At 44.0% G+C, this 15,519-nt stretch overlaps 1 pseudogene; it reads right to left on the reverse strand.

Annotated features, from left to right (window-relative positions):
- Positions 1 to 2,278: 2,278 nt before the first annotated feature.
- Gcsh-ps1 (glycine cleavage system protein H, pseudogene 1) lies at positions 2,279 to 15,375 on the reverse strand (annotated as a pseudogene).
- Positions 15,376 to 15,519: the final 144 nt, after the last annotated feature.

The following is a 15,519-nucleotide window of genomic DNA, read 5'->3' on the forward strand; positions in this document are numbered from 1 at the left end:
CAGATACTAAATCTATCAATTAGTTAATCTTAACTGCATACTTATTAGACATGTAATCATGCTTTATTTCAACTTCAATGTACCTAAGGATGAGCCCTCAAACTTCTGAGCCTCCTTTCTCCACCAATCCTGGTACAGGGGCCACTTAAATACCTGGTTCTCTAGGTTACATTCAATATTTACTTTTATCACATTTTATTTTAGAATTTGAGGAAAATCAGATTACATTCGTCTTTGTTATAGCTTTACCCATTAAAGCTGTACTGCTCCCAGCAATGGGCCAGAAATTGTGCAGTGCAACCTAAGGGTCATGGACAGGATAGCCTTATAGAGTGCTGATCTTTTGGGGAAATGCTTCGTAAACACATAACACACTGTGGTAAGTATATATAATGGCAAAAGTACAGTGAGCCTGGGAGGATCTGGGAAAGATCAGAGGACAGAGTAGAAAAACATGATCAGAAAATGTTCTACTAGAAATAACAACACAGACATACATACAACACACACATGCACATGCATACACACACACACACACACACACACACACACACACACACGCACACACACACGACATTCTCCTGTCATTTTTTTCTTCAGGTCTTCATACTAGCTAAATGCACTGGGTATGATTATCAACCAGAATAAAGGGAATGATATTACTTTTTAAAACAAAAAAGATTTTAAATTAGCTTAATAATTTTTTTATAAAGGTTGGTTTTATGTTTGTGTGCATGTATGTGTGTGTTTATCTGCAAGTGGGTATACTTGAGTGAGGTACCCTCGGAGTCCACAAGAGGGAGCTATGCCCTCGAAACCTGGAGTTACAGGTAGTTGTGAACCCCCTGACATGGGCGCTAGGAACTGACTCAGGTTCTCTTCAAGAACAACAACCTCTGTTAGCCACTGAGTCTCCCTGCAGCCCTCTTTCCAGCCCTCCTTCCTGTCCTCCCCGCTGCTTTTCCTTTCCTCTAGCCTTGGGTCAAGAAAGTTTTTAACAGATAACTTTAAGACACGTTTTAAATAAAAGTTGAGAAAAGACAGGATGACCCTGGGCTATTCTGGAAGGAAATAGAATGTGTTTTCCTGTCGACTCGCCTGTCTACAGCCTGGAGCCCTTCCCATACAGGAAGCCTAGTCTGTGTAAACTGAGCGATGACTAAACCTCACAGCCCTTGACAGCCACAGAAAATGCCCTTCAACACTGAAAACATTCTCTTATGCTGGGATGAAAACACGCAGCACGGGTGCTTTGTTTTTGTTGTGATTTGTTGTGGTTTACGTGATGTAACTCAGCTGCAGCCATGCAGAAAACACATTTCAACATCCTGCAGATCCAGTTGTTCAGACTCTCTCCACGGTGTCCTCCTTTCAGTGCTGAGTTGGATGGCAACACTCTCATCTATTGCCTCAAAGAAAGCTTCGTTGTCTCATAAATGGATGGGGGTATGGGAGTGATCTGTTTTGTTTAGATTTTCAAGAGAGGGTTTCTCTGTGTAGCCCTAGATATCCTGGAACTCACTCTGCAGACTAGGCTGGTCTCAAATTCAGTGATCCACATCTGCCCATGATTCCCCAGAGATTAAAGACACGTGCCACCATACCTGGTCTAACAGTGGTAATTTTTATTAAGTATCCAATGTATCACCTTTAGTATTAAGTCTTCTGTGACCTCTTTACACAAGGAAGTGTTGTGGTTTGCCCTGGAGTTATCTGTATTTTGATGCTAATTCCACGGCCCTAAGGACAGCTGCCTAGTCACTACTCAGGACTCAGGTGACTTCACCAGAACCTTCTCCCTACTGAATTTGTAAAGTACAGGTGAGGGGCAGGTACAGGACAGAAGGAGGCCTGTCATTGGAGGAGAGGGAAGGATGGGTGGGAGAGAAATTTGAAGGAAGAGGAAGAGAGTGGAACGGAAAGGAGGAAGAGACAGGGGGGACAGAGAGAGAAGCCATGGCAGATGATATTAAGATTCTGCTCTGTGTACTTACAGGTTGTTATTAATGTTCTTAATGGATGGATGGTGCTGGGCTTTGTATGTTTAGGTGGGCAATTATATCTTATCAATTGGATCAAAGATTATTGTGTTGTGTTTTTTGTTGTTGTTGGTTTTTTTTTTTTTTTTTTTACCAAGGACATGAGTGTTTTATTTGTTTCTCACTGTTGCAAAGCCAGTGCTTCACCGTGGGAGAACAGCCAACACAGCACACGGCGAGACAAAGACGGGACTCTCCTGCGTCTGACACTGCACAACACCTCCCCGCAGGCCCAGCATTTCCAATGAGAAGACACGAAGTCTCTAACCATATCCAGTGGTGGATATGGGCAAGTCACAAAAGTACGTAAGATACACCACTGTTATCCTGAATTATGAAATTCCCATAACCAGTAGGTAGCGTCCCACCTTGTAACTGTGGCTGGTCTGGAACTTGCTATGTAGACCAACCTTGAACTAACATCTGCCTGTTGAGTGCTGGGATTCCATAGTGGTCTGTCACCAAACCCAGCTTCATAACTACTTTTCACCACAGATGATCTTAAGAATTCACCAGAGCTTAACCCCTAGTCTAAATACTTATTACGGTGATTATCAAAAATCTGTACACTGTGTTTATCTGCATCCATTAGGAAGCTGGGGGTGGGCCTTAAGTAGCACTGTCAAGAAGAGTTCCTTTCCTTCACTATTGCTAAGTTATGTCAAGTCCTCTATTCTCCACTAGTTTAAGACAAGCATGCTAGAACAGGGCACGTCCCAGTTCTATGTGGAAGCCATGGTCACTCCTCAATGGACTTCACATATTTCTCATACGCTTCTTCACTCATTAATTCATCCAGCTCAGAAGGGTTCTCAGTGTCATCTTGATCAGCCAACCGTCTTCGTAACATGATTTGTTGACGAGCCCTCGGTTTTCGGCAAGTGCTTCATTGACTTCAGTTACCTCTCCTGACAGAGGAGAGTAGAGTTCACTGGCAGCCTTCACGCTTTCCAAAGCACCAAACTCCTCTTGTTTTTTCAGTTTTGTCCCAACTTCAGGCAGACTGCAGTAAACAACATCTCCCAAAGCTTCCTTTGCAAAGTTGCTGATTCCCACTGTTCCAATACCATCCTTTGCTGTTACCCATTCGTGCTTCTCTGTGAATTTACCCACCGAGAGCAAAGCAGATCCGGTGCGCAGCAAGCAGACAGCGGCAGCGCTAGGTGCCCAGGGCCTTGGCGGGCAGGAGGCCAGAGCGGTGCGCAGGCTGCAGGCCACAGCCCGCTCGCTCCTTACCACTCGCAGCGACTTGATTCAAGGTCGTTGTGTGTTCTTTTATGTGACAGTTTGAGTGTAGGAAAGTGTGCGGTGGCTGGAGACACTGGGCTGCCGCCACGGAGTTGAGATGTGTTTCCGCCAAGATATCTAGCAGATACCTTCGGGCACTGCAGTGCCAGACCTACTGAGGTAAAAGACAGCCATACTTTTTTATTTTTTATATTTTTACAACAACAAGGAAGTTTAAATCAATATTGAAAACACCTGAATTAATTAATCCTAATTTCTTGATATATTTTGTTGCATATAAAAAAAAGTGTCTTAGTCAGGGTTTATATTCCTGCACAAAACATCATGACCAAGAAGCAAGTTGGGGAAGAAAGGGTTTATTCAGCTTACACTTCCACATTGCTGTTCATCACCAAAAGAAGTCAGGGCTCAAGCAAATCAGGAAGCAGGAGCTGAAGCAGAGGCCATGAAGAGATGTTACTCACTGGCTTGCTTCCCCTGGTTTGCTCAGCTTTCTTAAAGAACCCAGGACAACCTGCCCAGGGAATGGCATGACCCACAATGGGCTGGGCTCTCCCCACTTGATCACTAATTGAGAAAATGTCTTATAGCTGGATCTCATGGAGGCATTTCCTCAAGGGAGGCTTCTTTCTCTGCAGTAACTCCAGCTTGTATCAATTTGACACACAGCCAACACAAAGATCAGTTAATATTTTCTATGTTTTGAGTTGGGTAGCGATGGCTCACACCTGTAGTACCATAACTCAAGAAGCAGAGGCAGGCAGAGCTCTGTGAGTTCAAGGTCAGCCCGATCCCTCAGAGCAAATTTCAGGACAGTGAAACACAGAGAAACCCTGTCTCAAAACACCAAAAAAGGAAAAGAATATTTTTTCTACTTTTTCCAGTTTTCCTAAAATGAATTATATTTTGTCCCTTCAACACTATAGATTATAAGGGTCATATTAAAAATCAAGCAACAGCAAGGGAAGATGACTCCTACCTTTAATCCCAGAACTCAGGAAGCAGAGGCAGTATCATAGTTAGGGTTTTACTGCTGTGAACAGGCACCATGACCAAGGCAACTCTTATAAGAACATTTCATTGGGGCTGGCTTACAGGTTTAGGGGTTCAGTCCATTATGATCAAGGTAGGAACATGGCAGAGTCCAGGCAGGCATGGTGCAGTAGGAGCTGAGAGTTCTACCTCTTCATCTGAAGGCCACTAGAAGAAGACTGGCTTCTAGGCAGCTAGGATGAAGGTCTTAAAGCTCAAGCCCACAGTGACACCCCCACTTCAACAAGGTCACACCTACTCCAACAAGGTCACACCTACTCCAATAAGGTCACATCACCAAATAGTGCTTGCTACTCCTTGGGTTAAGCATACTCAAACCACCACAGGTAGATCTCTGTGAGTTTGAGGCCAGCCTAGTCTACATTGTGAGTTCCAGGACAGCTGGAGCCGTATAGGGAGATCTGTCTCAAAAAACAAAACTATACCAGGAAAACTGGCTTCATTCCACACACCAAAATAAGCCATGATCTCTCCTTATATTTAGCCTTCCTCCATTCCTTTATCTTTTCACATACTTTTTAAGATGCAAAGAGTTTTAGAGACCTAATCCATCCACTTTTCTTGCCTCTTCTGTCATCATCTGTCTTAGTGAGGGTTTCCATCTCGGCATAAAGAGACACCATGAACAAGGCAGCTCTTATAAAGGACAACATTTAATAGGCTTACAGGTGCAGAGGTTCATCCATTGTCATCTAGATGGGAGGATGGCAGCATCCAGGCAGGCATGGTGCAGGAGGAGCTGAGTTCTACATCTTCACCTGAAGGCAGCGAGATGACTGACTCCCACATGGCTAGGAGAAGGTCTCGAAGCCCACCCCTAACACACTTCTTCCAACAAGGCCAAACCTACTCCAACAATGCCACACCTAATACTGCCACTCCCTCGGCCAAGCATATTCAAACCAACACATTCCACTCCCTCGCTCCCATGGGCTTGTTCAAACACAAGTCTATGGGACCATGCCTAAACATAGCATAATGCAAAACACACTGAGTTCAACTTCAAAAGTTCCATGGTCTATCACAGTCTCATCAATGTTAGCATGTCCAAAAGTCACAGTCTCGTGTTTTTTGCAGTTCTGGTCCTTCTTTCTTAGTAATGCCTTCTGCTTAGCCTTTTTCTACTATTCGCCTCTGTCTAGCCTTTTGTACTTCTGGTCTCTGAAGTTGACCCCTCACTGGTAGAGTAATAGAGGGCCATCTCTCATGAAGACAGCTGAGGAGCCTCCCCTCTGTGGTCCACATGTCCGCACCAGCTCTCTTCCCTTTGCTGGTTGCCATGGAACCCGAGTGACCTTTTCAAAACGTCTGCTCCTGGGTCTAGAGAACCGGCTCAGAGGTTCAGAGCACTTGTTTCTTTCAGAGAATTCAGTCCTTAACATTCACATGGTGGTTCACAGCCATCTGTAATTCAGGTCCCCAGGGATTCCTGGTCCTTTTCTGTCCTTGGCAGTCATCAGGCACGGACACAGAATCAGGCAAGACAGTCAAACATCTAAAACAAAAGTAAATCTTTCTCTTTTTCATCCGCTCAGTAAACACCTAACTTCCTCACCCCATCTACCCCTCCTATACTCCATATCCTACCAGGTACCTTTCTGCCTCCATGGTCAAGTTAGAATCCCTGAAAGTCACCAACAAGACCCTGAAAAAAATCTGATACCTAAGAGATTGCCACACACATCTCAGGCTGGGCTCCTCTTCCCAGGCTTGGCCACACTGACCTTCAAATCCCTTACACAGCACCAGGCCTGTCCTGTAATACTCTGGAGGACAGCTAAGAATACAGCCCAGAAGAGAATTTATAATTTTATAATACTAGAGGGAGAGTGGTTGCTCTGTATTATTTAATTGTTTGTTTCATAACACAATTGCACATGTGTTTGTTTTGCTTTAGGGGTGTGTGTGTGTGTGTGTGTGTGTGTGTGTGTGTGTGTGTGTGTGTGTTTCCCTACATGTATAGTAGGATGCCCATGGAAGTTAGAAGGTGTCATAGTTTGAATATGAATATTCTTGGCCCAGGGAATGTCACTATTTGGAGGAGTGGCCCTGTTGGAGTAGGTGCGTCAATGCGAGTGTGGGCTTTAAAACCCTCATCCTAGCTGCCCGGAAGTCAATACTCTTCTAGCAGTCTTTCTATGAAGATGTAGAACTCTCAGCTCCTCCTGCACCATGCCTGCCTGGATGCTGCCATACTCCCACCTTGATGATAATGGACTGAACCTTGGAACCTGGAAGCCAGCCCCCGTTAAACTTTGCCCTTCTAAGAGTTGCCTTGGTCATGGTGTCTCTTTACAGCAGTAAAACCCTGAGACAGAAGGGGTATGTGAGAACTCCCTGTAACTGTAGTTGTACAAGATTGTGAACTACCATACAAGTGCTATGAGCTGAGCCCAGCTCCTCTCACCGAGATCAGTAAGTGCTGTTAACTGCGAGCCATCTCTCCAGACCTGATTACAGTTTCTTAACATGAACTCTGCAAACACTAAGGCCCTGGGAAATAGCTCGGTCAGTAGAGCACTGTAGTTCCGGCACAGGACCTAGGTTCCATCCTCAGCACACGGGCCAAGGTCTGCTCCAGTGGCCACACTGGCAATCTTAGTGCTGGTCGGATGGAGACAGGAAGATCCTGTGGCATTGCTGGCCAGCCAGGCTACTCCAATCAGGGTGCACCAGGCCAAAAGAGGTGCACAGCATTTCCAAAGAAAATAACCAAGGTTGTCCTTTGGCTCCACATGCACGCACTATTTACACAAGCATGTGTGCACACAGGCATTCAAGGAAAAGGTGGGAAGGCTGAGGTAGGCTGCTGTACGTCTGGCTCATGCTTTCTTATGCCCGAAATGTTCTTGTCTACTTGGGTGACTCAGCTCTTTAATTTTTTTTTCACATTTTCATATTTGTATGGGGTATGTGTGTCTGTGTTATGTGTATGTTACAAAACATAAACATTTAATCAATACAGAGCAACTACTATCCCTCTAGTATTACAAGTTCTCTTCTGGGCTGTATTCCTAGAGAGCATGGGTACATGCCCTAATACATGCATGGAGGTCAGAGGTTATCTTTCCAGGGACCTAACTCAATCCATTAGGCATCTGGGCAAGTACTTCTACCTGAAGAGCTACCTCAACAAGCCTGGTTTCTTTTTTCTTTCTTTAAATTGTTTTGTTTAGTTCTTGTTTTGGTGTGGAGGACCAGCTTTCACCATGTAGTCCTGGATGGCTTTGAACTTACTGTTTAACTCAGACCAGCCTAGAACACATACTGACTCTCCTGTCAGCCTCCAAGTACTGGGATTGTAAGTGTGGGCTCACACCCAGCACTGATTCATTTGGAGCTCTTTTCCATAGACTCCGACGCTCTATGTTTTTAATACAACTCTAGTAGATTTGGGGTGATTTTCTGCAGTCCTGTGGTTTGAACCTAGGGCCGTGTCCTCCATATCTACTCTACCACTCCACCATCCCCTGCTGATAAGAACTCCAGCTGACAAGTCTGTCTTCACTTTTCTTCCCCTCCCCTCCCCGCTTCTCTCTCATATAATCTCATCCGACCCCAGCTGGCCTAGAACTCCTATGTAACTGAGAGCAGCCTTGAACTCCTCCTGCTCCTTGGATCTCAATCCCCAAGAACTGAGCTCACAGGTCTGTGTCTCCAGGCCCAGGGTGGCCCTTACTTCTGCCACTTCGCAGATGCTCTCCATGAAGCGCATTTGAAGCCCAAATGTACTCAACAATCCTGTATTTGGTTCTGCTTCTGAAAGCGTGAGGTGAGACCTACTTTGGAGGAGAGCAAAGCCGAAGCTCATGGGCAGGCTCTCTCTAACCTGCGGTTCCCATGAACCTCTTTATGATCAAAGGAAACAGAAGCATGAAGGCAGACAAAGCGAGCAGCTGAGTGGGAGGAGTCTGTCACCCATGTGCCATAATGAAAGCCTTGATGGCCCCCAAGTGTGGGGGGGACTTATCTGAACCTCACCTTATGAGACCATCCTGCATGAGTAGTTAAATGGCTCCCAAAGAGGAAACAGACCTTGAATTATCTGAAGAAACCAAGACCACCATTAACCTGAGCTTTGATGATCTGGCGTGCTACTGGGTAGGGAGCAGAACAGAGATGGGGGCAGGGGAGATCTTTTTTCTCTCTTCCTGAAGAATGAGGGCCTGAAGCTTTTCCAAGAGCTAAAGCATTGCAGAAGGCCCTCTGATGTCTTATCAGTGTTTACTCGCCTCTGTTGGTTAATGGTGGTCACAGGGAGGACGGCCAGATAAACTCTCACCATTGTTTCAGTGTCCCTAAGGGAAGCGGCAGGAGGTCTGAGAATGTAGGTCAAAAGACATCTAAGTGATTGGACAGAGACAGTATACAGAGGCTACGGAGACCAAAAGTCACTCGGTGTACGTATTAATTGAGAGTTTCTGAGGAGTGCTTTGGTGTCAAAGGATCGTATCAAATAATGAACTCTATAGCAAAATGTTCACCTTCATTTTGTTTTGCTGATGGAATAACTGTCATGATTTATTTCCTCTTTTAAATCATGGTAAGTATGATGATATTGAACATTGGAAAGCAGGGTCTTCTGGATCTAGAAACACCTCCTCTGACTTTGATATAAGATGTATGGGCCGTGAAGATGCTCCAGTGTGAATAGTGCCTGTACCAGGAGATGCCACTCAAGTGGTACTGGGTTACCCTCCTTTCAAAGCTCACTGAGAAAAGTCTTTCTTTCCAATTCCAGTGATTTCTTTTTAAATTCTAGACTTTGGAGGTTTATCAAAGAAAACAGTAGTGTTCTTTTTTACTCTTTTGAAAGTGAGTCTAACCAGGTGTGAGAGCTCAGACTCTAATTACAGAACTCTGGAGACAGAAACTGGAGAATGGCCACAGGCTGAAGAGCATTGTGATCTACATTATTGAATTCTGGGCCAGCCAGAGCTAAGTAATATCTAGCCTGGCCTTGGGAGAGGAAAACCAGCAGATACCCTGCCTCAAAAAGATAGAAAGTGAGAAGGAATATCCACGATTGCCATGAGACCGCCACACATGTGCCTTCACATACACATGTACACATGTGTGCACACACACACACACACACACACACACACACACCACACACACAAATGTACATACCCACACACAAAGACCAAAGATTAGTAAACTTTAGCTCAGTGGAGGAAAGCTTCAGACTAAGTATTTCAGACAATTATGATGAAGAAAAGTCTAAAACATTGAACTTTACATTTTACTTAGATGTTTAGTGGTTTGAATAAAAAAAATGTAAGCCATTCTGTTATTTGTTTGTTCTTCCAGAAAGGGTTTCTCTGTGTAGCCCTGGTTATCCTGGAAATCCTTCTGTAGTAAAAGAAACTCAAAGATAGTCCTGCCTTCAGAATGCTGGGAATGAAGGCGTGCACTACCACATCCAGCTAAAACTCTGGTATATTAATAAAGCAAAAATATATACAAACATATAATTTAATCTGGAAAACAATTTCCAGAGTATTTCCTAGTTTGGTTTATGGTTTATTACATAAAAAAAAAAATCTTGTACAAGATCCTGGATTCAATCCCCAGTACTAGATAGATAGATAGATAGATAGATAGATAGATAGATAGATAGATAGATAGATAGATAACATTTTATTTCCAAAGCCAGGATCTCTAGCAGGAGGACTACAAATTCAAAACCACAAGGGGTAGCATAGTGGAATATACACATCTTAAAATAAAAATAAAAATGAATCTTGTGGTTTGCCCTGAAGTTATCTGTATTCTGATGCTAATTCCACTGCCCCAAGGACAGCTGCCTAGTCACATACTCGGGAATCAGGTGACTTCACCAGAACCTTCTCCCCATTGAATTTATAAAATACATGCGAGGAGCAAGTACAGGATAGAAGGAGGCCTGTCATTGGAAGAGAAGGAAGGTGGGTGGGAGAGAAGTTTGAAGGAAGAGGAGGAGACTAGAGGAGAGAGGGAGAGATGGAGACAGGGTGAGAAGCCATGACAGGTGATGTTAAGATTCTGCTCCTGAGGGGTTGGGGATTTAGCTCAGTGGTAGAGTGCTTGCTTAGGAAGCACAAGGCCCTGGGTTCAGTCCCCAGCTCCGAAAAAAAGAACCAAAAAAAAAAAAAAAAAAAGATTCTGCTCCTGTGTATTACAGGTTATTAATGTTCCTAATATGGTACCAGGCTTCGTATGTTTAAGTGGACAATTATATCTTACCATTCGGGTCAAAGGTTATTGTGTTGTGTGTTCTTTTATGTGACGGTTTGAGTGTAGGAAAGTGTGTGGCAGCAAGAGACACTGGGCTGCCTCGGAGTTGGGATGTGTTTCTGCCAAGATATCTAGCAGATATCTTGGGGCACCGTGGTGCTGGACCTAGCGGGATAAAAGACAACTGACACTTTTATTATTTTTATATTTTTACAACAACAGAATCTTGTTTTATAGATTTGTATATCTCGAGTTTTACAAAGAAAGATGGTGATTATAACAGGGAAATCTTGTTTTCACTTATTCAATAACTCAATACATACTAGTAATTTCAGAAAATGGAGTCGGCAAATGTCATAGCTTCCACGATATCCTAACTCATTACTTCCGTTGTACACTGACAGACTAACAGAGTTCTGGGCTCAATATTCTGCCCCGTGGTAAAAGTGAAATACTGCTGCATACGGCACTCTGTGCACTATGCTTTAAGCTCACAGAAGGCATGAATCATGTTTGAACCCATCACAGCAACAATTCCCACATGACATCTAACAGTGTTTTTTGTTTGTTTGTTTTTTATTGGCTCTTGTGTGTGTGTCTCTGTGTGTATGTGTGTGTATGTATGTGTGTATATGTGTGTGTCTGTGTGTGTACGTGTATGTGTGTATGTGTGTATGTGTGTCTGTGTGTATGTGTGTGTGTCTGTGTCTGTGTGTCTATGTGTATGTGTGTGTATGTGTCTGTGTGTATGTGTGTGTCTGTGTGTATGTGTGTGTGTGTCTGTGTGTATGTGTGTGTGTGTGTGTGCATGTGTGTGCATGTATATGTGAATGCAAGTGCTTAAGCTATGTCTGTTTGCGGGGATACAGTTTCCTTCTTCTACTATATAAGTCTCAAAGCTCACACTAGGGTCCTCAGGGTGGTAGTGAGCACCTTTAGCTCCTGGGATATCTCACCAACTCATAGCACTATTAACACTATTTGCATTGTCAGGAAACCTTCACAAGTTGCTGGGCCTCTCAGTTCATCTCTGAATCCACCTATTAGAGTTTGGTTTGCGGGAGGTGATATATTATGATGCACCAAATCTTACGGAAGTAAGTAAAAGGGTAAGAGTAGCTGAAACATTTCTCCCAAGATTAGGTTTAAAATTTTGAAAAGAAGAACTCAGTCCAGAGTAGAGGTAAAGCTGATATGAAAATTGGGTCATGAAGATAGATTATTTGTTGATTATCCAGAAGACCTTCCAGGGCCCCATGGAGACAAAGAAAAACAAGAATGACTCTAATACTTCTAGGGACCTAATGTCTTAGCAGAGGCTGCATCACAATCTAGAGATATAAAATATTCTAGGGGTGTAACTCAGCTGGGAGAGTGCTAACCTGGCTTGCACAAACCCCTGGGTTGATCCCCAGTGACACATAAAAACAAGGCAAGGTGACGTCAATCTGGAAGCGTGACACTGAAAGTTAGAGGTAAGAGGACCAAAAGTTCAAGGTTATCCTCAGCTACATAGCAAGTTTGGGGCTAGCTGGGGCTACATGAGACCTTGTGTCAGAAAGAAACAAGAAAGGAAGGAGGGAGGGAAGGTAGGAAGGAGGAAGACTGGTTGATTTTAAGGTATACAATACTTATAGAGACTAGAGAGATGCTTTCATGCTTAAGAGCCCAAAACCCAAATATAGTTCCCAGCAGCCATGTCAGGCAGTGTACAAACATGTTACAAACTCCAGCCCCAGGCCTCTGGTATCCTCTCACCTTCCCCTGGGCATCTTTATTTGCACACATGGACACCCACATAGAAACACACCTGCACATAAATACAAAATAAATCCTCTTCGTAATCTTTGGCTACGAGCTCTTGTTCTTGCAGAGGCCCTGGGTGCCATGCCCAGCGCCACATGGTGACTCCCAACAATCTACAGCTCCAGTCCAGGGGACCTGAGAGATGCTCATGAGCATAGGCAATGACAGCGAAGCACAGATAGACACGCAAGCAAAATGCCCACACACATCAATAAAATAAACCAGTCTTTTCTCACTCTTTTTAAAAAAGACGAATTTATTTATTTATGTATTTATTTATTTTATATATTTGAGTACACTGTGTCTTCAGACTCATCAGTAGAGGGCATTAGATACCATCACAGATGGTTGTGAGTCACCATGTGGTTCCTGGGAATTGAACTCAGGACCTCTGGAAAAGCAGTCAGTGCTACTAACCACTGAGCCATCTCTCTAGCCCTCTTTCTCAGTCTCTCTCAGACCCTTTCTCTCTCCTTCCTCCCTCCCTCCCTCCCTCCCTCTCTCTCTCCCCCCTCTCTGTTTCTCTCACACCTTCCCTCCCTCTCTCTCTCTCTCTCTTTCCCCCTCCCTCTCCCTCGTTTTCTCTCTCTCTCTCTCTCTCTCTCTCTCTCTCTCTCTCTCTCTCTTTCTCCCCCCACCCCTCTCAATCTTTAAAATACTTGTTATGAAAGTGGCCATTTCCCAATGTGCTGTTTGGGGGAACCCCAACGATTGCTTTTCTGTCTGGGAAAGCATCCTTTTCTAGAATGTTAACTCAGGTTGAGGCTAGACTCCAAAGGTCAGCCCCCAACCCTGCCAAAACAAAGCAATAAAACACAGACTGTGACCAGTCTCAAGCCTCTCTTTCTAATATTGTACTTCAACAGCAACATTTATGTTTTCAGCTATTATCACAATCCCAAAATTCAAGAAGTCTGAAAATCACGCTTCTTCTTCCTTCATGAGACATGGGAATCTGAAAGAGTGGTAAGATCTGACTTGAAGCCATTCACAGTCTTTCCTCATCAACGTGGTCAGCAGGGCGGTGTGCAGTTAAGAATCTTGAGTCCACACCAACTCTGCCGCTGTCTTTAAGACCACAGACCTATCTTTGCTTCTTCCTTCCAAGAAAGCACAGAGACCTCAACTCACAGGTATCCCTGATATGGTCTTAAAGTTTAAATCCCATGATACAGATATCCAGAGTACAGCGACAGGCACACAAAGAAAGATGTGTAAATGGTCACGTCATCGGTTCCCTCGCAAGAACTGTCTTGATACCCTGTAGCGTCTAGGCAAATTGAGTCTCACCGATGGTTTTGTTATTTAAATTCACCATTTTTATTTAAAAATAAATAAATGAATACAATTTGATCGGACTGCGTACGTTCTAATTTATGATTTTTTTCTTCTTCAGAACTATTCCTTCATTCCACTGTTAAACAGACTTTCTTCCATTTATGTCATCAGCTGTCTGTGTGCATCGTAGATAAACAAAGGGATTTCTGAGGATCGTACAGATGCAAACAAAACAAGCCCCTTTCCTCTTTCCCATACAGTCAGAGCAACAAAGAGATTGTACTTCTAAAACTGGGAGAGAGAGAAGCATGTCAAAGCATTGTGTAAGCGAAGCCTGCAGCTAACAAGCCTAGGTGCAATACCAGTCTTAGTCACATTTAACGTATTTAACTGGCAGGACTGGGCTGGACCCCGGGAGTATTATTTAACAAGCTAAGGTGCCTTTCAATGGCCAAATTGCATGTCACGTGACAGGAAGAGAAGGGAGCAATGCGCCTCTGTAACTACTTTGCAAACCATTGGAACGCGGTTTTATTGAAGCTCTGATCACTCAGCCTCACAGGACATGACCACAGTTCTGTTTACTTTGGGTTGCTTTCCTGCTTTCTCCTCGGTGCTCTTCATCTTTAAAAATCTCTTTTCATCTTACTCAGTGTCTTCTAGACAGTAAGAGCAAGATGGTTGGCCTCTGAACGCCTCTCAGCCGAAAATCACTGCAGTAGTCTCACAGCCGGAATGCTGTCAAGGGAAATTTACCCAGAGAGTTTGGGAAGAATGAAAAAGAAAGAAAAAAGGAAAAACAAAAAAGAAAAAGAAGATAAAAGAGCGCCTGTAATCTACCTTAGCCAGAAAAAAAGCGCTAGGGATATGGCCGAGAGGTAGACTGTTTACCCAGCATATGTGAGGCCCAAGGTTCAATCCTTAGTTCTATAAGTAAGTGAATGAATAAATAAACAAACAAACAAATCTTTAATGGAACTATTGAGATGGTTCGGTTGATAAGAACAGACAGTTGCACACCCAGCATCCGTCCGAGCAGCTCATAACAGCCTATAAAATTCCAGGTCCAGGGGATCCCAGACTTGAGATATTTTCCATTACCTGCACTCACATGATATACACATAATTAAAATACGTCTTTTAAATCATGGAGGCAGATGTAGCTGGTTCTAACAAGAATTGCATTTACGTCACTCAGGAGGCATCACTGCTGTGTTGGAGGGACGAGGAATGCACAAAATCACGCCAGGCAACGCAGATTTCCTGGGGGACTGGGTAGATACAAAAGGCTGCCTCGGAGCAGGGACAGAAAGAGGCACAGGGCATGGAGGCTTGGGCTTTATAAAGGGTATGGCGCACTCGCATAGGGCCAATATGTGATCGTGGTGACAGTGTGGTCGTTGGCCCTAAATCGCTGAAGGCATGCCTGGAATGTGTGTGGTTCCACACTTACCAACAACTGTCATAAGCCTATGATAGAAAGCTAAGTCTTTCTGCCTTCTCAGTGCCACATTAAAAGTGCATACCACCTTACCAGGCCCAGAAAACGAAGTCGTGAGAACAGATTGGTTTTGCTCCTTGCCTTGCAGTCATTTTTGACATCAGGCAGTTTTTATACATGGGAGGGAAAGCAAGTTTTTGACTGAGCAAGAATTACCTTTATTTCAACATCCACTGGACCTCCCCCGATCGAACTACGGTCCATGCTGGGGTTGATGGACCAAATAACCATCTTGCTCTAATTATACAAGACAGGAATGCGACTTGTGGTGACTCCGCCAGAAAACTATATCCCCAAGCCCTTTAAGTATTCCTTGGGTAACCTATGTGCCTAGCTGTCAGCCTACAGTTGGGCAGAGGTCACTCAGTGTTTTGA

Source organism: Rattus norvegicus, chromosome 16, assembly GCF_036323735.1.
Source record: "Rattus norvegicus strain BN/NHsdMcwi chromosome 16, GRCr8, whole genome shotgun sequence".
Lineage (NCBI taxonomy): Eukaryota > Metazoa > Chordata > Mammalia > Rodentia > Muridae > Rattus > Rattus norvegicus.